Source organism: Hibiscus syriacus, unplaced genomic scaffold (genome assembly GCF_006381635.1).
Source record: "Hibiscus syriacus cultivar Baekdansim isolate YM2019G1 unplaced genomic scaffold, ASM638163v2 tig00112528_pilon, whole genome shotgun sequence".
NCBI lineage: Eukaryota > Viridiplantae > Streptophyta > Magnoliopsida > Malvales > Malvaceae > Hibiscus > Hibiscus syriacus.
Window position 1 is genome coordinate 842,177 of NW_024063356.1, and position 24,320 is coordinate 866,496.

The window sequence follows — 24,320 nt, forward strand, 5'->3', positions numbered from 1 at the left end:
GGAATGTTAGTATATGTGAGCAACATGAAGAGTGTTCATCAGAAAGCAAAGCTAAAAGTACGAATTGCATGGGGAATGTTAGTGTATAAATGTTAGTCAAGTTAGTTGTAACCAAAAGCTGTTAGGAATTGGTTTAGTACAGTTACTAGTTAGTTAAGGGAAGTTGTTAATCAGCTGTTATAGTCAATCAACTGATATAAATGAACTGCTAAGCCTCTGATCATGTAAGCAAGATTCATTTCAATGAAATGCATAATTTCTTCTTCTATTCTCTCTTTAGTTTCTTCTATAGTTGTTAGGTTTATATCATAACATGGTATCAATCGCTAAAGTCCTGGTGATGCTGTGGTGTGACTTATTGCTGCTATTCATGAAAGCTCATATGTTCGACTTCTACCTTCCTTGCTTCATTGTTTCTTGCTTCTTGGTTGGGTACGTATTTTCTTGAAAGTTTAGACTTTTGTTCCTATCTAAGTTCTGTTCAATATGGTTGACCTTATGGCTGATCCGACTCGTGAAGAGAATGGCTCGCAAATTAATTCCTCGATGAGCTGCACTGCTACTCGTGTAAGCTCCATTCAGCATATACTTAAACATGATACAGTTAAACTCACTGAAAATACGTATTTGTTGTGGAAACATTAAGTATCGTTAATCGTTGATGGTTATGGTTTGTTGAAGTTTATTTCTCCTAATATAGTTGTTCCAAATGAATTTGTTACTAATGATGCTGGGCAACAAGATAAGTTGCTTGCCTCTTGGTTGTTAACTACTGTGAGCATGGAGGTTCTGCCTCATCTTACTGGTCTTACATCTGCAGTTGCTATTTGGAATGTCGTGACACGTTTATTTGGTGCACGATCTAGTGCGAAAATCTCATCGCTTCGCCACACTTTGCATTCGCAAAGGAAGTCAGGCTTATATGTTCATGAATTTTTAGCAAAAGTCAAAGCTGTTTGTGATTTTCTAAATGCCTCTGGAAGTGTTGTAGCTGAACAAGAACATGTTAGTATCATTTTAGCTGGCCTAACTATGGAATTTGAATCAGTAATTGCTATATTTTCCCGAGAAGAGGTTTCATTGGACACTCTCACCGAAATGTTGCTTGACTGTGAAGCTCGACAAAAGATGTTCTTAAGTGAAGGACTCTCGGCCAATGTTGCTCAGCTGAAGCCTGATGGTGATTTGACTGTTAAAAATTCCACTGATGATCATTCATCTCAAGTGCATGATCAGCAGGGAGGTAGTTACCGAGGACGAGGTCGTGGACGTAGTTATAACTCCAACAGACCACAATGTCAATTATATGGTAAGTTTGGACATATAGTACAGAAATGTTATCATCGCTTCGATCGTGATTACACTGGTATTGGTGACTCTAGTACTTCAGCTGAAAATTATTCAAAACGGCCAAATAGTTCGGGTGTTGATCAGCATCAACCCTCTGCACGGGGATATAATCATGCAGTGAATACGGTGTCATATCCTGGCTTTATTCCTGCTCCTTCCCCTTATCTATATCCAGTCAGTTCGATAATTCCCAATACTTTGTTTTGCTCCCCATAAGCCTTTGCCTACCATCCATCTTCTGGAGCTTCAGTTGGTTCCTCCAATGATGTTTCGAATCCTTCTATAGTAGGCCAGAATCCATTCTTGGCACCCACAACACATGCAACTTTTGTTTCAATGCTTTCATCCTCGGGTGTTCAGTCCTTCTTGAAGCCCACAAATGATGTTGTTTGGTATCCTGACACTGGTGCGACCCACCATGTGACTGATGATCAGTCTGTTTTCCACTCAGGTATGGTGTATACTGGTGATAACGCCTTGCACATGGGCAATGGTGATGGCATTAGAATTGCACATGTAGGACAAAGCTCTTTATATTATAGTATGAAACCTTTAGTTTTGCGTAACATATTGCATGTTCCTAACATCAAGAAGAAGTTAATTTTTGTTTCACAGTTTACACGAGATAACAGTGTCTTTCTTGAGTTTCACCCGTATGAGTGTGTTATGAAGGATGCTCAGACACGATAGGTTCTTCTTCGAGGGAGGCTCACGGATGAAGAACTTTATCAGCTCCTTCCTTCTGATGAGGCGTGCTCGAATGCTCAGCTAAATCACGTTGCTGTGATTTTAGATCCTATGGACCTATGGCATCGACGCCTTGGTCATGCCTCCAACGATGTACTAAATCTGTTATGAAGCATTGTAATGTCTCCTTTAATAAGAATAAATTGACACATGTGTGTGCTGCTTGTATGCAAGGGAAGGCTCACAAACTCCCTTTTTGTTCTTCTACCTCACAATATAATGAACCATTTCAGCTAGTTGTTTCATTTTGGGTCCTTCTTCTTTTAATTCTTCATATGGATTTTCATTTTATGTGTCCTTTGTTGATATCACAAGTAGATACACCTGGGTTTATTTGCTTAAAAGGAAGTCTGAGGTACATTCATGTTTTATTAATTTTTACAAGCTAATAGAGGTTCAATTTGGCTGCAAAATTAAGGCTTTGCAAACAGACGGTGGTAGTGAATATCAATCGCTTAAGGGGTAGCTACAGTAAAATGGTGTAGAACATCGACTCTCATGACCAGGAACCTCTGAGCAAAATGGCCGAGCTGAGCGAAAACACATGCACATAGTTGAAATGGGGTTAACCATACTCGCTCAAGCGTCTCTACCCTAAAGTTTTGGAGCTATTGACTTCCTATGTGTCTTTGGGTGTGCATGTTTTCCATGCATGAGGTACGCTAATCACCATAAATTGGAGTTCAGGTCAAGGAAATGTGTTTTTCTAGGCTATAGCCCGTTTCATAAGGGCTATTGATGTTTGGATGATGATGGAATGGTGATCATCTCTCGACATGTGGTGTTTGATGAACATGTTTTTCCCTTTCCACAAAGATGCAACATCTCCACAAATAGCTCGTGTTCTCCAGGGGTCACTGAAAACCTTCTTCCAGTTGTTACAACAATAGCTTCTGGACCAATTGGAGTGACCGAGGGTACCACATCGCATACTGTAAATTCCTCGTTTACTAATGGTTTGTTGTTACCTGTTGAACAGGTTGCTGCAGACTCTGTCAATACGAATGGAACATCTTCATCCACTGGTGGAATGTTGCCTCATGAGGAGCAGTTTGTTACAGACTCGGCAGATGCTCCTATGTGTCCTACACCACCTAGGGTTGTGGCTGAATAATTGGTTTCGAATGCTGGTATTGTACCTCGTCTTGGTATTGAGGCGAGTTCTTCGAGTAATACTATGACACCCACTTGCATTGATCGGACTACCCCTAGTCAAAATATTCACCCCATGGTTACGCGTGGCAAGAGTAGGATACGAAAAATCGCAACTGATAATTTGAGAAAATAAAAATAAAGATAAAAGAGACACAAAATTTACGTGGAAAACCCCTAAATATTTAGGGTAAAAACCACGGGCAACGGTAGAAGAATTTTACTATGAGAAAATAAGAATTACAACCTCTCTCGATCTACCAAGGAGAAAACAATGATAATTCTCTCTAGATAAAAAGAAGAAAACAACTCTTAAGAAACTCTCTAAAATCTCTCTAGTATTGGAAGAAATCTATAATGTTTTGGGATGGTTTTGAAGCTAAATGAGAGTTTCTTGAGAGTTATTTTCTCCTTTTTATCTAGAGAGAATTATCATTGTTTTCTCCTTGGTAGATCGAGAGAGGTTGTAATTCCTATTTTCTCATAGTGAAATTCTTCTACCGTTGCCCGTGGTTTTTACCCTAAATATTTAGGGGTTTTCCACATAAATTTTGTGTCTCTTTTATCTTCATTTTTATTTTCTCAAATTATCAGTTACGATTTTTCTCTATCCGATAGCCGTCTTCCGCAACAATTGGTATCAGAGCTAGATTAGAGTGTGTAATATCTACTTATTGTCTTTGTGGTTGCCACCAAAGGTGGATTCTCCAACATAAGAAAGTAAGAAGTTATTACCCATTCTTTGAAGGTTCCAGAGAACTATTCACGATAGTGAAATAGTGGGAGCTATCCGTAAACGAAGCAATGGCAACGAAATTTGATATTAAAAAGTTCAATGGGAGAAATTTCTCATTGTGGAAATTGAAGATGAATGCCATCCTGAGGAAAGACGGGTTGTCTAGCAGCTATCAGCGAAAGGCCAGTAGATTTCACAGAAGATAACAAATGGATCGAAATGGACGGAAATGCTATGACAAACTTTCATCTAGCATTAGCAGATGAAGTATTGTCAAGTATCGAGGAGAAGAAGACAGCTAAGGAGATATGGGATCATCTCACCAAACTATACGAGGTCACATCGTTGCACAATAAAATTTTCCTTAAGAGAAAATTGTACACTCTCCGTATGCCAGAATCTACTTCAGTGACGGAGCACTTAAATACATTGAACACTTTATTTTCTCAGCTTACATCCTTAAGTTGTAAAATAGGAGAACAAGAACGTGCTGAACTTCTACTTCAAAGTCTATCGGATTCATATGATCAACTCATCGTCAACTTGACAAATAGTAATGTTACCAGTCTAGTCTTCGATGACGTTGCAGCTGCTGTTCTACAAGAAGAAAATCAGCGCAAGAACAAGGAAGACAGACAAGTAAATCTGCAACAAGCAGAAGCGTTGACAACGATGAGAGGGAGATCAACAGAACGTGGCCAAAGCAGCAGTCACAAACATGGTAGATCGAAGTCGAGAAGCAAGAAGAATTTAAAGTGTTACAACTGTGGAAAGAATGGTCACTTGAAGAATGATTGTTGGAGTCTAAATAAAAAACTCCAATCCACAAGGCAATACCGCAAACACTTCAGATGATGGAGATGCTCTATGCTGTGAAGCGTCAACCACCGTGGAAGGAAGAAAACGATTTGCAGATATATGGCTCATTGATTCGGGAGCAACATATCACATGACCTCAAGAAGAGAATGGTTCCATCATTATGAACCTGTCTCAGGAGGATCTGTGTATAGTTGCAATGATCATGCCTTAGAGATCGTTGGCATGGGAACCATCAAATTGAAGATGTATGATGGAACAATTAAAGTTGTTCGAGATGTGCGGCACGTGAAAGGTCTGAAGAAAAATTTATTATCCTATGGATTGTTGGATAATAATGCTAGCAAGATTGAAACACGGAAAGGAATCATGAAGGTGTTCCGTGGAGCGCTTGTGGTGCTGAAAGGTGAAAAGATACCTGCAAACTTGTACATGATGAAGGGAGAGACATTGCTAGAAGCAGAAGCCTTTGTTGCCTCATGTAGTTCAGATTCTGCAATGCTATGGCATAAGAAACTTGGACACATGTCAGAACAAGGAATGAAAGTCCTTGTGGAACAAAAGCTACTTCCAGGCTTAACAAAGGTATCACTTACTTTATGTGAGCATTGCATAACAAGTAAGCAGCACCGGTTGAAATTCAACACATCAAATTCTAGAGGCAAAAGTGTTCTAGAACTGGTTCACTTTGACGTATGGCAAGCACCAGTTACATCCATAGGCGGAGCAAAATATTTTGTCTCATTTATTGATGACTACTCCAGGAGATGTTGGGTGTACCCTATTAAGAAGAAGTCCGATGTGTTTTCAACTTTCAAAAACTTCAAAGCACGGGTGGAACTTGATTCTGCAAATAAAATCAAGTGTTTCAGAACATATAATGGAGGAGAATACACAAGTGAAGAATTTGATGACTTTTGCAGGAAATAATGCATCAAAAGACAGTTCACAGTGGAGAACACTCCTCAACAAAATGGAGTGGCAGAGCGGATGAACAGAACCTTGTTAGAAAGAACAAGAGCAATGTTGAGGGATGCAGGCCTAGAAAAATCATTCTGGGCAGAAGCAGTCAATACCGCCTGTTATTTGGTGAATCGAGCTCCATCAATTGCAATAGAGCTGAAGACACCAATGGAGATGTAGACTGAAAAACCAGCTGATTATTCAAACCTCCATATATTTGGAAGTATAGTGTACGTGATGTACAACTCCCAAAAAATTTCAAATTTGGATCCAAAATCCAGGAAATGCAAATTCTTGGGGTATGCTGATGGAGTAAAGGGGTATCGCTTGTGGGATCCCACTGCCCACAAAGTGATCATTAGTAGGGATGTTATCTTTGTAGAAGATAAGTTACGAAGAAAAGAAGATGATGATAGTGCTGAAAAGTCAGAGACTACACAGATACATGTGGAAAATGAGGTTGAACAAGGAGATTCTTCTGAAGCATAACCAGCACATGATGAACAAGAACCAGGGAGTTCTGAAACTCCAACAACTCGTTAATCAGATCGTGTGAGAAGACGTCCCAATTGGCACTCAGATTATGTTATAGAAGGTAATATTGCATACTGTCTTTTAACAGAGGACGGTGAGCCATCAACATACCAGGAGGCAATACACATCTCAGATGTTTCACTGTGGATGATGGCGATGCAAGAAGAAATCGAAGCCCTTCATAAAAATAATACATGGGACCTTGTGCCACTACCACAAGGAATGAAGCCAATTGGTAACAAATGGGTTTTCAAAATCAAGCGAAATGGTGACGATCAAGTGGAGAGGTATCGTGCAAGACTGGTGGTCAAAGGATATGCTCAAAAAGAAGGTATTGATTTCAATGAAATATTTTCTCATGTGGTTCGACTAACAACAGTTCGAGTAGTTTTGACAATGTGTGCTACATTGGACTTACATCTAGAGCAGCTAGATGTTAAAACAGCTTTTCTTCACGGAAATCTTGAAGAAGAAATTTATATGCTCCAGCCTGAAGGTTTTGAAGAAAAAGAAAAGAAGAACTTGGTTTGCAGGTTGAACAAATCTCTGTACGGTCTAAAGCAGGCGCCGAGGTGTTGGTATAAGAGATTTGATTCCTTCATTATGTGTCTTGGATACAACAGACTTAATGCAGACCCTTGTGCTTATTTCAAGAGGTCTGGTGATAACGATTTTGTTATATTGTTGTTGTATGTGGATGACATGTTGGTTGCAGGACCCAACAAAGATCATATTGAAGAATTGAAGGCACAACTGGGTAGGGAATTTGAAATGAAGGACTTGGGATCAACAAACAAGATTCTAGGGATGCAAATTCACCGAGACAAAAGTAATAGGAAGATTTGGCTTTCACAAAAGAATTACTTGAAGAAAATCTTGTCACGATTTAGCATGCAAGATTGTAAGCCAATTTCTACCCCTCTTCCTATTAACTTCAAATTATCCTCCAGTATGAGTCCTAGCAGTGAAGAAGAGATGGAGATGTCTCGAGTACCGTATGTATTAGCAGTGGGAAGTTTAATGTTCGCTATGATATGCACAAGACCAGACATTGCACAAGCAGTGGGAGTGGTTAGTCGGTACATGGCGAATCCAGGCAAAGAGCATTGGAATATTGTAAAGAGGATCCTAAGATACATCAAAGGGACCTCAAATGTTGCATTATGTTACGGAGGATCAAACTTACTAATCAATGGGTATGTAGATTCTCACTTTGCAGAGGATTTGGATAAAAGCAAATCTACTACAGGATATGTGTTCAAAGTTGCTGGTGGAGCTGTAAGCTGGGTTTCAAAATTGCAGTCAGTTGTGGCTACGTCCACAACAGAGGCAGAATATGTAGCAGCTACACAAGCCAGTAAAGAAGCAATTTGGTTGAAGATGCTATTGGAGGAGCTTGGGCACAATCAAGAGTATGTCTCTCTGTTTTGTGACAGTCAAAGCGCCTTGCATCTAGCAAGGAATCCAGCATTTCATTCAAGGACTAAGCACATACGAGTTCAGTACCATTTCATTCGTGAAAAGGTGGAAGAAGGAACGGTAGATATGCAGAAGATCCATACCAAAGACAACATAGCAGATTTCATGACGAAGACAATCAATGCTGATAAATTTACCTGGTGTCGATCCTCCTGTGGCCTGTCGGAAACGTAAGCAACATGAAAGGTACAAGGTAGAGAGAATGGTGTGAAGATATGATTGTTCCAATCAAATCTTCAAGTGGGAGATTGTTGAAAATTGGCACACCAAATTGCATCAATTGTCAACATTATGGGTGGCAATTTGGTGGCATTAATGGGGTGGCAAAATTGGTCAAATTTGGCCAACAAATTGTTGAAAATTTTGGATGGTAAAACTATGTAATTAGTCATTGTAAGTTAGGGTATTTACAAATTAGTCCTTAAAGCTTCAACTATAAATACCCTAGCTCATTTAGCTTCAAAACCATCCCAAAGCATTCTAGCTTTCTTCCAATACTAGAGAGATTTTAGAGAGTTTCTTGAGAGTTGTTTTCTCCTTTTTATCTAGAGAGAATTATCATTGTTTTCTCCTTGGTAGATCGAGAGAGGTTGTAATTCCTATTTTCTCATAGTGAAATTCTTCTACTGTTGCCCGTGGTTTTTACCCTATATAATTTAGGGGTTTCCCACGTAAATTTTGTCTCTTTTTATCTTCATTTTTATTTTCTCAATTATCATTGTGATTTTGCTCTATCCGATAGCCGTTGTGTACTTTACCCTAATACAATTTATATTTAAACCCAATAAAAGGGATTTGATAATCCAATCTATAAGTTATATTTATCCAAATCAATAAACATTCCTTTTTATAAAATTTCCTCACCAAAACTACCAAACTTGCTAAAATACAATTAATAGAATTAGCGTGGCAATGAACATATGAAAAACCCTAATAAAGAAACACATCCCATGTTACTACAAAGAGGATCACACAGCTGAGTGAAACAAAAAAAGAATATTGAATGATGGTAATTTTCTCCCTGGTGGGTCCAACCAACACCACAAAGATAGCGACAGACCGCATAAAATATTCTATTTCATCGGAGCTCTCTAATGCATGACTACGACTGTGGTGGTAGTGGGTAGAAAAGTTCGCCGTTTGTGGAATGCTTTGATTGTTGGGGCAAAGCTTTCTTTATGCACATGTTCCCATTTTTGGCCATGGCCCCTTCACATTCAGTTCTTGCCACTAAAGCATCCTGGGGGGTGGACATGGAACAAATTGTACGTACTCCATTTCTGACTATTTTTTTTCTAAACCGATTACAACTTCAGGATTGATAGCTTGGTTAGACACCTCCATTTTAAATGAGATTATTTACATTTTTCAAGGATGATGAATTTATGATCTGAGATATTTGTTTTTGTTTTCTTGCCATCAGGATAGTTATTTCAATTTCTTTTTTTTTCTTTTATAACGTCAAAATTTAAACTATCGATTCCACAAACCTAACCATGCAATAAAGTTGTGTCTAGGGCTAAAGTACTTACCCCAAATCACTTCACCCCACTCCACCTTCTCCTCCTTACTCCGCAACAGTTTCCAAGCCTTCTTAGCATTGTAAGGCCCTATCGGATTTCGTACCCTCGACAAACAATCCCTCGATTTTAGAAGCTTCTTCCAAGCCCTGCTTTGCCCTTAACGAGACCGAATATTTCATACACATTCTCCTTTTAACACGTACGCCTGCATCCAAGCCACTTATAGTGCGCCGGCCTTAATCAAATCTGACATAGGTTGTAAAATATACACATCTTATTCTAAGACAGGAGCTCCTTAATCCTCAAACTTCCCTCCTCCAACGGATGACAAATGGCCTCCCAACGAACCTTCGCACCCCTCATGTCGCCATCTTTGTCTTTTCAAAGAAAGGAGCCGCAAAGCTGAGCAATATTTTCATCGTACGAGCAGTAAGAAAAAATATACAACTCTAAAAAGTTCACAACCCAAAAATAATGGAGTGAATAAGTTTGAGCCGACCCGTAAACGAAAGAGCTCTAGTCGCTCACCCCCTATTAATGCGCTTGATAATCTTTTCAACAATAACATTACAGTCGGCACTATTAATAATCCGCACCGACAAATCTCCATGTTTAATATCAGTATCCCTTATAATATCATTAAGACAATGAGGAGGAATAACAACACTAAACATACATCTAAGTCTTAGATGGGTTCATTTAGAGACATGAAATTTCTTTATTTTCATAGGTGAAGTAAATATAAAACTTTTGAAAATATAAAAAAAATTGGAAGCCGAACCTAAAAAGTTTAGGGTTAAATGTTTTAAAATTTAATAGAAGAATTAATATTATTCTTCTTAAATGATCTAAATTTGGGTAGTTGTGTATGTCGTTAATAACTAAAAATAATTTTAAATAGATATTATCTTATAATCACATAGATTATTAAAAAAATTACAACATATTTCTTCATTGAACCCAAGAAGCACTGGTTGTAATTTGTAATAGTTTATATCAGGGAAAGAAAGGTTGAAACTTGGGGATTGGGGGACTAGCTATATTCTTGATTTTGGGCAGATTGGAAGTTCTTACTCGGGAATGGGCTACTAAGGCAATGCAGGGTTGGATCGAGTGGACCTAAATGCTAGCAATCGTAACGTGGGTTTCTCCCAATTGAGCCCAAATCTGAGTTACCTTACACATATACCACCGTCAGCTGAAAAATGTCGAGGTCAAGTGGTTTTTAAGCGCGGCTGTGCTTTTTCAAAGCTGGAACCGTGAAGAACTAACCTCGAATAGAAGCTTCTGGATTGATAGAGAGGGGAGAAAGATGGCGGGAACAGCAGAGACACAAAAGCGGCAGGGCGGTAGACCATTCCCACCATCGGCGAGAGGTCCGCCTCCGCCCCCTCGTCCTCGCTTTGAGCCTGTTGATCGCGAAAAGGTATCCCTTTCTGTTTTCTTTTCTTTTTTGTTTCTATATCCGTAAATACTTGAAATTCTAGGTTTCAAAGCTCTTAATCTACGTATTCTTAATTTGGGAATCGCAAATCTGCGATTGCTGCATAGGGATTCTGCTGTTAACTTAATTATCTTTCAATGCTTACCTATGTGTAAGTCATTAAGCCCCATCTATAGGGTTGTGATAATTTCGTTTCCTTCTGTCATGCAGACTTGTCCTCTCTTGCTTCGAGTTTTCACCAAGGTATGTTACTTTATTTTCATAGCTTAATAAGTCGATTACATGCTCAAGCTGCGATGGTATTGGGATGCGTTTTTTTATCCTTGTAGTGTCAATTTGTCATTACCTTTGCTATAATGGGTAAAACCTACTAATCATTTTGGATATTCCCTTAACTTTGATTGTTTCTTGAGCCATAGAAACCAACATTGTTGTCGGCGAAGTTGGTTTATGGAGTATATTTGAAATCTTACTTCAGGTATCAATATTAGGAACGTTAAAATTACATTTATAGAGTCTAGCTATCTGCAGGACACTTGAAGTTTTTCTTTCCTGGGAAGATGCTCTTGGCAAGAGCTGTAATATGCAAGAGATTTAGGCATGAAATAGAAGGAGCTTCCACTTCAAGCAGTATTTCCCATTACGTTTTTGTGCTGATGCAATGTATCTTTTTTACATGTAGAAAGTTCTTCAAACTTATGATAACTCATTGGTAAATCCACAGATTGGTGGTCATCATTCTAAAGAAGATTTTGCGGTGAGAGGCAAGGAGCCCAAGGATGAGGTTCAATTTATACGTGGAAGGATGCTACACTTCGCGAGTTGACTGATCTGGTATGTTAATAACGTTAATGTAGTTTGTTAAATTGCCTGTCTTGTGTCAATTTTTTGGTAGTTTTGTCTGCAACATTCTCTTATTTATTCCTCAGTCTTTCGACCCTGTTGATTCTACTTCTTTCTCAGGTGAAGGAGGTAGCTCCTGCAGCAAGGAGAAGAGATGCAAGACTGTCCTTTGCATTTGTATATCCTGACAAGAATGGTCGTTTTGTGGTGAGAGAGGTTAGTTTTTTTCTCTCTTCTCCTTAATTCCGCCTCCTTCCATATCCTTGTAAATTTAAAATTTGAGTTCAGTTTGTATCTTGCCTCCTATGATCACGTATTGAGGTTAATTTGTATCCTGGCTTTAGACAACCTTGTGAGTCCAAACTCTGTCAGATTAACAACACATTAATAATGATTCGTTTGCATTATATTGTAAAAGTTATGAACTTATGATGAGATCGAATGGAATTTCTTCATAGAGAGATGCCTTTATGAATATGGTGTAGTTTAATGCATTTATTGTGTAGTTGATACATGAATTGTTGCTGTGAAAAATGTTTGGATTATGATGATATATTTTATTCCTTCATCAGGTGGGTAAGACCTTTTCTTATGGTAATGGGAGGCGATTAGATGACAGCAAAACTTTAAACGAACTTAGATTCGAGGTAGGTCAAATCTCCTCGAAGCAGCATCTCTCACTCTCTTACCAATGCTCAAGCTTTGTCATTAATATTTTCGATGACGACATGCAGATTGGAGATTACTTAGATGTGGCAATCATGTCAGCCGAGCTCTCTAACGTCCGATAGGTGACTTGGGAAGGGGAAGTGGTGCAATGCCATTACCCCCATTAAGTTTTCCTACCTTGTTAGGGAATCATCAAGAAGATGCTAGTACTGTATGATTGAAGTTTGTAAAATGTTGGAAAATGAGTGGTCCTTGTATGAACCGTTCATGTTATGTCCTTTGACCTTCGTAAAATTTTAGTATTGTTGCTTCAGATTTTTGGGTAGCTTTTCTAAACATTTATGGCAGTATTGAAGGGTCGGAACCTGTTGATACTTTTTAAGCTTTATTGTGATTGAGATGGTCTCTTCCTACCTACTGTGGATGGTAATTTGAATTTGGATTTGGATATCTAATTTTTTTTGGGGCAGGTGGGAATACTACAAATTCAGTTAATATTTAGGTATAAATGTTAAAATTCCTACCTAGGCATCTTAAACATTCATTAACTTAATCCGCATCACTTATGTGGATTCAGATTTAGATATCTACGTTTAATTCTAGGTTATATAAAGAATGTATTTACTTTTTATAAGATTTAAATCTTGAAATTTTAGTAATATTTGAATAATTTATAAATGAAAATAAATCCAGTTTTTTAGATGAATTTGCATATGAAAAATTAATTTAATAAACGTAATTAATATTGATATAAGTATATTATATATTTATTTATCATATATTTAAAAATTCAAGTAGATCTGGTAGACTATCAATTTAAGTATTAAAAAAACAAAGCTTAATTTGGCTCTTTAGTAGTTGAAACTCAAAACTAAAATTCAATAAGAAATAGGTGAGACACTCTCGAGCATTGATAGAGTCAAATCATTTACTAGTAAATTGACTTCTACGCTTAACTACCGACTTTTATTTCACAATTAACGTTAATTCGTACAATAAAAAATGTTGAGTTAGAGGGAAAATACAAATAAGCAGTTGGGGTTGTTATAGGTTTAACTCAGCCATGTGCCGTGTGCACATTGGTCAACTAAAATCAGGTTGCGGTGAAAACGACATCGTATATGTTGGTTACAACTTACAAAGCCTGGAAAATGAGATTAAAAGTAAAAAAAAATAATAGATTTACAACAATTATCTCCAAATATATCATCTCCTTTCCCCCGGACGGAAAGAGATGGAAGTGAAAAGGATAAGAGAGAGAGAGAGAGAGAGAGAGAGAGAGGGAAAAGCCGGAACCCTGGGCGGTGATTGAAGATCATCGGTTCATGGTTTCATCTCCTGAATCCTATCTGTTGTTTGCTTAGGGCAATCATATTAACACATTATTGTCCAGAATTTTAATCTCTTAGTCTTTTGATAAATATTTTTTTGTTAAAAGGCTCGTCTCCACTGACACTCTTCCCTTTCTCTACAAGCTAAGTAATTGTAATCCTTTTCTTTTTAACTAATGAAAAGCATTTGATAAGCACTTTAGTGTTGTTCTTGCTTTACTATGGATTTTCCGTACTACTAGTTTTCCTACGGATCTGCTGCTTGTTCACTGTTTCACGAGATCTCTTCACTGTTAACTCGTAATTATCCTTTTAACTTTTTTTTTTATTCCGAGTTTTCTTTATGTATTTTTTTTTTAGTTTTTTCACTGATTTTTTTGTTGTTGTTCTCGAGCTTTGATAGACAATGGCGTCGAAGCGGGGACTATCGAGTTCGAGTGTGGCTTTACAAGGGAACAGAAGTTCTGGATCTCGATTGCCTATTGCCATTCTTGTTTTCTTCTCAGTTCTCGCGCCACTTGTTTTCTTTGTCGGTCGAGGGCTTTGTATTTCTGGTTCGTTAAGCTTTCTACTTCCCCGTCCCGCATTTTAAGTAGCAATTAGCAGATCTCACGTCGCCTTTGATGTCTTTTTCACTTGGATGGAAATTGAAATGTACCTTGTTTTTTTTAATTGTTTCTGAGCTTTCGTTAGTGATCTACAAAATTTTGTTTGACTTCTGATCTGACTAGAAAATTCTAAAATCAAATTGTCCGACTTCAGTTACACAACATTTTTCGGCGATTGTGGTGTTTCTAGGAACTTTCAATTTTAACTAAACTTGTTGCTTCACTTCAGCTAACATTTTCGTAATAATTGAACTTTTAAGATAAAAACCCTGCTGATTTTTTCATTTACTTCAAATAATAATTAAACAAAAATACTTCAAATAACGAGCATATCTAAAGTTTGTTGTATTGCTTTGTGATTCTAAAATTGAGATTAGTTCAAGTGTGTCATTATCTATTTGGTTTCTTAACTTTTCATTTTCTCAAACGTTTTGGTGTTTTCTACTTGATTTTATCTGATCTTGTACCAATTATTGTTTCTTGTGCAGATCAAAATAGAACCCAGCGTGGTTTTAGCGAACAGGTTGCTTTTAATTTATTTTCCATTTACATTGGTTATATCTTGGATTACGAACTTGATGGCGTACTCTATTGATTTCAAATTGTTGAGTTTTGCAGACAATTGATTGGAGAGAAAGGTCATCTCTTCAATCTGTCAAAAACCTTTTCACTAAGGAGGTAAATGAATGTTGGAGAATAATCCATATGAGTTAATCGTGTTTCTTTCTCTGACAAGTGTTGGATTTTAACTGTCTATTATATGGTGCCACACTGCAATCAATTTTAGGTTATTGATGTTGTAACTACAAGCACGGCTAAGTTGGGGCCACTGGGTTTTGATTCTTTTAGAAAAGGCAATTTGTCTGCTTCGTGGAGAGTTGTTGGGGTTGAGACTTCGGTTGAGGATAATGCTGTTTCAAAGGTCAGAATAGTAGTTATGTTGTACCTTACCAGTCACATGTATTGGACACTTTCCTGTTTTTTACAGCCTTTTTCTCTGAATTGTTTTCCAAATTTAGTTATTGATTGATTGATATTTATTAGATCCTCTCATCTTCAAACGAAAAGGCTACCAACTTGAAACAAGAAACTTCCCAAGATAAAGGGGGAATTTTTCTAGATGGTAATTTATTCTCTGTTAAGCGTATGCATGATGTGCTTTGTTAAAATTTTGTTCATGCTGATCTGCCCGTTCCATGCAGATGATCAAACACACGATACACCTGCTAAAATACTTCGAAGGGTAATTCAGTCTTTGATGCATTGTGTGCTTTAGTATTATAAAGAATTTTATGATAAATGTGCTTTTTTCTTACATTGCAGCAACTTAGGGAAGAGAGGCATGAGAGGCGAGCTGCTGAATGGATGCAACAAGATGAGAGAGCTACTGTTACACTTGAAAATGCTGCCATTCAACATTCCAAAGCTGCGGACTCTGCAGTTCTAGGAAAGTACAATATATGGAGGAGAGAAAATGAGAATCATAAGTCTGATTCCACAGTGCGTTTGATGAGGGATCAAATTATAATGGCTAATGTTTTTGTAAGTGTAGCAGAGATGAAAAATAAGCTTGACTTGCAACAAGAACTGCAGATCAGGCTGAAAGAGATAGAGCATGACTTGGGAGAGTCAACATCTGATTCTGATCTGCCTCATAGGTAAAAGAATATTGGATCTTTAATCTCACTGACTGTGTGGTGCAGTATATATTTCCTCTTGTTTTGTCCCTGTTGATTACGACAGCTTCTAATTTGTGGTTTCATGCAACTTTGTTTAGTGCACCTGAGAAAATTAAAGCAATGGGTAAAGTTCTATCCAAAGCAAGAGGGCAATTGTATGATTGCGAGTTGGTTAATGGAAAGCTCAGAGAAATGCTTCAGGCATCAGATGAACAAGTTAGGAGATTGAAAAAACAGAGCACATTCCTGAGTCAAATAGCTGCCAAAACAATTCCCTATGCAATCCATTGCTTGTCTATGCGTTTGACCATAGACTACTATCTCCTCCCCTTAGAGAAGAGAAAGTTCCCTAGAAGTGAGAATTTGGAAAATCCTAATCTATACCACTATGCTCTCTTCTCTGATAATGTCTTGGCTGCATCAGTTGTTGTCAATTCAACTATCATGAATGCCAAGGTGATATAAGCTGCCTTATTTTGCATAAAAACTTAGATTACTCTTCCTTTTTGCACTTCTAGAATTGAAAGTAATCATTAGACTTTTTTTTTGCTTAAGAATTGAGCCTCATGTGCTTTCTTGACTATGTTTTCTTCTGTCTGGTATGGTAGGATCCTTCAAAACATGTTTTCCATCTTGTTACCGATAAACTTAACTTTGGAGCAATGAACATGTGGTTTCTGTTGAATCCCCCTGGAAAAGCCACCATTCATGTTGAAAATGTTGATGAATTCAAGTGGCTTAATTCATCCTATTGCCCTGTCCTACGTCAGCTTGAGACTGTTTCAATGAAGGAGTATTATTTCAAGGCGGATCATCCAACCATATCTGGATCTTCAAACTTGAAGTATCGAAACCCAAAGTATCTCTCAATGCTTAATCACTTGCGGTTCTATCTGCCCCAGGTTTACCCCAAGTTAGATAAGATCCTCTTTCTTGATGATGACGTTGTTGTCCAGAAAGACTTGACTGGATTATGGTCTGTGGATCTCCAAGGAAAGGTGAATGGTGCGGTAGAAACTTGTGGTCAAAGCTTTCATCGTTTTGACAAGTATCTAAACTTCTCCAATCATCATATTTCACAAAAACTTTGATCCTAATGCTTGTGGGTGGGCATACGGAATGAATATGTTTGATCTCAAGGAGTGGAAAAAGAAGGATATCACTGGCATATACCACAAGTGGCAAAATATGGTGAGTCTATGAACAACCATATATCTGGTTTCACACGCCTTCATGCATTCATACAGAAATGGTTGAAGGGTCAAATCCACTGTTTTCCAATCATCATATTATATTGTACTGGACATTTATTTAGTCATATATGCTAAGCGATTGTATTATAGTTAATTATTACTATTATCGCTTAGATGCTGAATTGTGCTCGAGATCACTGGTAACACTAAGAAGACCTAGGATGATTGATGTATTTTTCATTTTCCTTGCCTTTGTTTAAATGTTTTCCAGAATGAAGATAGAGCATTGTGGAAGCTGGGGACACTTCCTCCGGGGTTGATCACATTTTATGGTCTAACACACCCGCTCGAGAAGTCATGGCATGTACTCGGTCTCGGCTACAATCCAAGTTTAGACAAGAGAGAAATCGAACATGCTGCGGTCGTCCACTATAATGGCAACATGAAACCATGGCTGGATTTGGCTATGACAAAATATAGACCTTACTGGACCAAGTACGTCAAGTATGATCATCCCTACCTTCTCAACTGCAACTTTAGTGAATGAAGGCGATTAGGTGTTGCAGTATGTTTTTTCTACGTCTTCTTCTCTCTACTCCACATTATTTATTCTTCTTTGTATTTCATTAAATTCATTCCTTAAGTGCTCATCCCATTTGAACGAGTTAATGAATTGTATGCAATGTTGACCTTTTAAAACACCCTTTGATTTTTCCATTTAGACAAGAATAGGTTAATCTCATATGAAACTTGAGTCCACTGTATTTTTTTTTTGAACAATGGGCTCCCTTTATTTTAGTATCGTTATTAGTATTTATATCCCCGCGAATTTCTTGCTTTGATTTTATTTTCTTTTTCATGCTTTCCACGTTTGTTATATAAATTATGTTCGGGTTCGTCTCTCAACAACTGTCTTAGGTTCAAACTTGAATTATCTCATTGAAAGTATAATGTGTTTTACGACACCCGATACTGGTAGATCTTGCTTAAAGGGAATTTTGTTTTCCTGGATGACTGGTTGGCCATAAATCGTACCTTTTGGTGGGGGTGTCCTAAAGGTTCAGTTATTATATCATTTTATTTTAAACGCTACCTAAATATCGCAATTAAAAACGACTCTTCTCATAGTGGCTAAATTGCTCTACCTTTTTTTTCTTCCTGGGTTAATAAAAAAACACCAATGCAATCTGTTTTATATTTTGGAAAAAATAACAGTAACAATTTTTTTTTCCCAAAAGTATTCAGTCCTTCAAAGGCATAATTCCCATGACATGTGTACTCAAATCCAACTCAGTAGACACGGACAGTCTATTCTTAACAAGGTATTATCAGTCCTTAAAATCAAAGTTTAACTAAACATTAGTAGCTAGGAATTTGAGGTTAACGACCTTATTAAAGTTTTTACCCTAAAAAGACCTTATTAAAGTGTTCTATTAATTAAGAAATTTTGATCGTTAATTTTAAGAACATGCTCTTGTATTAAAGATCTTTCTTTTTAATAATAATGTGATTTCATTAAAGGCCAATGGCATCATTAATTACAGTCTGTCTAATATAATCCGACTCATCCAAATAAAATCATAACGGATTGAGATTCAACAAAGCCCATTGAGCAAGACCATGCACTACTCTATTAGCCTCCCTATTAACATAAAAACTTTGATTCCTAAGTTAGAGGAGAGAAGCCCTCAGGCCTCGTTGAGTAACAATCTGATAGTAGAAACATATTCTTTTCCGTTAATATTGACGATTGCAATCACGTCCCCTTCAGCAATAACTTTGTCCCAACCATTGTCAATAGCAAATTTAATCCCTTGAGTGAAGGCTTCCACTTCAGTAACCTTCGCAGAACAAAGATAATGGATCCACCTGCATAGTCCTCCAAGAACCATACCATGTGAATTATGTGCTACAACTCCGATGGCTGCCACTTTACCTGTTGAGCTAAAAGCACCATCCACATTAATCTTAATAACCTTGTTTGGGGGTTTAGTCCATCTTCTATACCTGAATGGTGGTTTTTTCTTATGACTCTAACTCCCTATTACCTCAAAGAAGTCCAAGCAAAGATTCTAAGCAGCCGCTCAACTTCTTTGTCCTCCTAAATTTCTCAATCATGGATGAAATTGTTACGCCTATTCTAGATGTTCGATAGCAGCACAAGTAACCACGCTAGTCCAAATAGGTCAAGATGAAGCGTCGTCCAGTCCAACTATTCATTGTATGTGTTTCCTTGCCAATCAATGATATCATTGTTGAATTTAGAGGATTGCAAAATACCTCTCTCTTGAGGACACTTCTTAAGAGCATAAATCGTTGTTTCTAAAGTGTCTTTAAAAAATGACATCATCCCTCATACAAACGAGTTTGTGCTAGCTTCTCCCTGGTTGGGATTGCATTATGGCAGATTCTCCAACCAAAAATCTTTATTTTTGGAAGAACTGGGAGCTTGGTAAGTGTTTTCCAAATTTTTCTCATTATCCCTCGGGATTTCTCGACGGAGTAAGTTAATTATAACCCGATTTTACTGAATAACACCTAGTTGAGTGGTAACTCCAAATGAGTTTATCCCTTGGTATCGGACCAATCAAAATATCAAGAACCTTGTCAGCGTCATCCCTTATGAGGGATCTCCGAAGTAGGTTTTCATCCCATCTAGGAATTCCAGGAGCATAAAATCTGAACACTTGAAGGGGAGAGGGTTATTGTCAGCATAGGTGTTCGTCTAGCGAATAGGAAATGAGTCACCCTAAGAATCACTAAAAAACTTTTTTTGACTTTCGAAACCATTCTCCAGAATAAGCCATCTTTTAGTAATTCCTTAGCCTTAAAAATAATTATCTAAGCATGAGATGGTCGATCACCAATCTTAGCCTTAAGAAGACAATTATTTTTTAAATACTTGGCTTTTAGTACTTGGCTAACAAAAGAATTAGGATTATGAATGATCCTCCAAACTTGATTACCCAGAAGAGCATCGTTGAACAACTTGATGTCCATAAAACCTAATCCCCTTCCATTTTGAATCTACATACTTTTTCCCACGAGTCCATCGTCCAACCTCTTTTATGTTGTTTACCCGACCACCAGAATGAGCAGTTATGAGAAATTGTATCCTAAATGATACCCTTTGGGAGAAGGTAGCAGGATATGACATAAGTGGGAAGTGCCTGAGTACCCGACTTAAGAAAAACCTCTCTGGCTCTAAAGGATAATAAGTTATTTGTTCATCCCTGCATACATTTAACAGTTTTATTCTAAACAAAACAAAACGTGTTAATCTTCCCTTTGCCCACCGCAAGAGGGAGCCCTAGATAATCTCATGGATATATTTCTCAACAACATTGAAAATTTTAAGAATGATATTTTTGTGCTTCTGTTGCGTGTTGTTGTTGAAGTAAATGCTAGAATTATCGTAATTTATTTTCTGTCCAGAGGCGTCTTCATAGATTCTGAGAAGGCTTTTAATCTTTTGGGCTTCATACATTGAGTTCTTAAAGAAAATAAGACTATCATCAGCATAAAAATAAATGCTTGATCTGGGGGCCTCTTAGACTAGCCATAACTCCTTTGAGCATTCCTCGATGTTGGGCATCAATTAGTAACATTGAAAGTCCCTGTATACAAAAAAATATAGGGAGATGGATCTCCTTGTCTGAGACCCCTCTCCGAGGTGAAGGAGCTCGAAAGATGCCCGTTAATTCTGACTTGAAAGGAAATCGTACAGACACATTTTTTCAATATTGAAATAAAGTACACATTAAAACCCAGTCGATCCATAATAATAAATAAAAAATTCACTCAACCCTATCATAGGTTTTTTCCATGTCTAATTTTAACGTTGCTCCCTTATTGGGGCCATTTTTTTAGCCTCTAAGGTAGTTGATAAGTTCATGAGCAACAAGGAAATTATCTGAGATTCTCTGACCGGGAACAAAAGCACTTTGGTTTATTACAATGCATTTAGACATAAAAGGTTTAAACAGATTAACTAACACTTTAGCCATAGTTTTATAGACAACAGTACACAAACTTATTGGCCTAAAATTTTTCATTGATCTAGGGTTAGTGTTTTTTGGGATGAGCACAATAATCATTTTATATGTGACGCAATTGATTAGTGGGAGATCGTGGAGCTGGAAATGGAGCTAAAGAGACCAACTTGGGAGTACTTCTTGTTAGAGTTTCGTGAGAAGTACATTAGAGAGGCTCATGTGGATGACTTACGTGACCAATTTCTATATTTGACCCAGGTTGACCGATCGATACTTGAGTACGAGAAGGAATTTATTCGACTGAGCAAGTATGCGTCAGAGCTTATTCCAACTGAGGTTTATCTCTGCATGAGGTTTATAGATGGCCTCAATATAGATATTCAGACTCAATTAGCAACCAATCACTCTCGTGTGTTTGCGGATCTGACCTCCAGTCTAAGGTGATCGAGAAAATTCTGAACAAAAAGACTCAGTCGGTGAGTAATTCAGTAAGGTAGAGCAGGAGGGCTTCAAAGATATCCCGACAGTTTCAGTCGGTAGCAAAGCAAGCCAAGGGCCCTTCAGAGTTTAGAGAGACTGCCATCAGGGTTATTTAGGGGAACGACTCAGAGCTCATGCCATGGAGGTAGATCTGATTCGTGCAGATTACCCATATTTTTTGCTTCTGAATCGAGTGTTAATAGTTCTAAGATGGCACTATCCCATTCGGTGTGCCCGACTTGTGGACGTAGATATCTAGAAGAGTGTTATCAGGCGACATGAGGATGTTTTAGTTATGGGTCACTGGACTATTTTGTCAGAGACTATCCCCGAGTTTAGAGTATGGCCTTCGTATTATCACAGAGATCTGCCCCATATGTTAAGCGAGGCCGGTTCTCCAGGGGTGGTAGAGCTAGTTTAGGGTAGTATTGTCATGACACCACCATATCTGATATCGTTTAGGGGCCTAGAGTGGTCTCTCGTCAGTATGTTTTTAGAGCCCAGGAGGAGTGTGACATCATTGATGTGATTTCATGTATATTTATGGTTTTCTCTATTCCTGTTATTACATTGATAGATCCAAGTTCCACCCACTCTTATGTTTGTTATGATCTAGTCCGAGAGAGAGATATTCCGATAGAGGATTTAGAGATAGAGGTCTGAGTGTCTAGTCTCCTTGGATTAAATGTTTTGGTTGATAAGGTTCAACGTCGTTGCCCCATTGAGCTTTATGGTGAGGTATTCTTAGTCGATTTGATGGAATTATCGTTTCGGGAGTTCGATGTGATTTTAAGAATGGACTGGCTTACCGAGCATGACACAAGCTTAAGGTATAAGGCGAGATGACTCTAACTTCGTAAAAATGATGGGACCAAGGTAGTGATGACCAGTGAGAGTTCGAGTTGTACTACCAAAGTGGTTTTGGCGATCAAGGCTCAAAGGTGTTGAGTCAGGGATACAAAGTCTTATTGGCTCATATGGTGGATATATGAGTTACCATTCCGATGCTTGAGGACATCTGCACCGCTCGAGAATTATATGATGTTTTCTTGGAGAATTTGTTAAGGTTACCGTCTGACCATGATGTCAAGTTCAGCATAAAGGTTATGTCAGGTTCAACTCTGGTGTTCATCTCACCCTATTGCATGGCACCGACGAATATGAAGGAGTTAAAAAACCAAATTCAAGAATTGCTTGGAAGAGGTTTTATCCGACCGAGCATTTCACCTTGGGGAACACATGTCCTTTTTGCAAGAAAAATGATAGGTTAATGAGGTTTTACATCAAATATCGATAATTGAATAAGTTAACCATCAATAATCGTTATCCTCTCCCTAATATTGACGATTTTTTCAACCATATTAAGGGCACATGTGTTTTCTCCAAGATCAATTTAAGGTTAGGGTATTATCAATTGAAAGTCAAGGATGCCAGCATTTCTAATACCGCTTTCAGAATAAGTTATGACCATTATGAGTTCCTGTGATGCCTTTTGGACTCACCAATACCCTGATCATGGATTTGATGAACATAGTTTTTCATCCCTATCTGGATCAATTTATGGTAATCTTCATTGACGACATTATTGTGTACTCTCAGTCTAAGGAAGAGCATGATCAGCATCTCCGTATTATTTTACAGATACTTCAGGAACATCATATATATGGTAAGTTTAGAAAGTGTGAATTCTAATTGACCGGAGTGGCATTTTTACGTCACGTGGTGGCAACTGATGGCATCCAAGTGGATCCTTAGAATATTAAGGCAACGTTAGTGTGGGAACCACCTAAGAATGTCACAGAGATGCGCAGTTTCTTAAGCCTAGTAGGATACTACCGTTGTTTCGTCAAGGGTTTCTCCATGATCGTGATACCACTGACCAAGCTACTTCAGAAAGGGGTCCCATTTGTATGGATCAAGAAGTTCTAAGAGAGCTTTGATCAGTTGAAAGAAATCCTCACGCAAGCCCCTATTTTGACATAACCATATTCGAGTAAGGACTTCACAGTGTTTAACGATGCACCTATAAATGGTTTGGGTTGTGTTTTGATGCAAGAGGGTAAGGTTGTGGTCTATGTGTCTTGTAAATGCTAGCCTCATGAATAGAACTATCCTACCCATGATTTGGAGCTTTCCGCAGTGGTTTTCACCTTGAAAATTTAGAGGCACTACTTGTTCGGAGAGAAGTGTCACATCTTTATATATCACAAGATCCTTAAGTATCTGCTTACTTAAAAAGAGTTGAACTTAAGGCAATGAAGATAGATAGAGTTGCTAAAGGACTAAGATTGTGTGATTGACTATCATCCGGGTAAAACGAATATGGTGGCGGACGTATTGAGCATGAAGACTGTGATAGAGCTGAGAGCTTTACTAACGCGTCTAAGTTTGTCAGAATCGGGTTGTCTGCTAGCTGAGCTGAGAGTTGAACCCGAGCTGGTGGATGAAGTTAAGAGATTGAAAAGTTCAAACGACCGTTTGAAGACCCGAGTAGAGCAACTCCTTCAAGGTGATGCCCCAGGTTTTGAGTTATGTGATGGACGTGTATTGTACTTCCGATGTTGTTTATGTGTGTCATACAACAGGCCGTTTCGTGATAAGATCCTCCATGAGGTGTAGTCCCCTCTTCATTCATCCAGGTAGCAAAAAAATATACTAAGAGCTCCGACTGTTGTTTTGGTGGTTAGGCATGAAGAGCGAAGTATCCAAATTTGTTGCTAAGTGCTTAGTGTGCCAACAAGTCAAAGCGGAACACCAGGGTCGCTTAGGATTATTGC

At 38.0% G+C, this 24,320-nt stretch overlaps 2 pseudogenes; both read left to right on the forward strand.

The window, feature by feature from the left end:
- Positions 1-10,545: 10,545 nt before the first annotated feature.
- On the forward strand, positions 10,546-12,570 carry LOC120181553 (annotated as a pseudogene).
- Positions 12,571-13,648: 1,078 nt separating this feature from the next.
- Positions 13,649-17,857, forward strand: LOC120181551 (annotated as a pseudogene).
- The last annotated feature ends 6,463 nt before the right edge of the window (positions 17,858-24,320 follow it).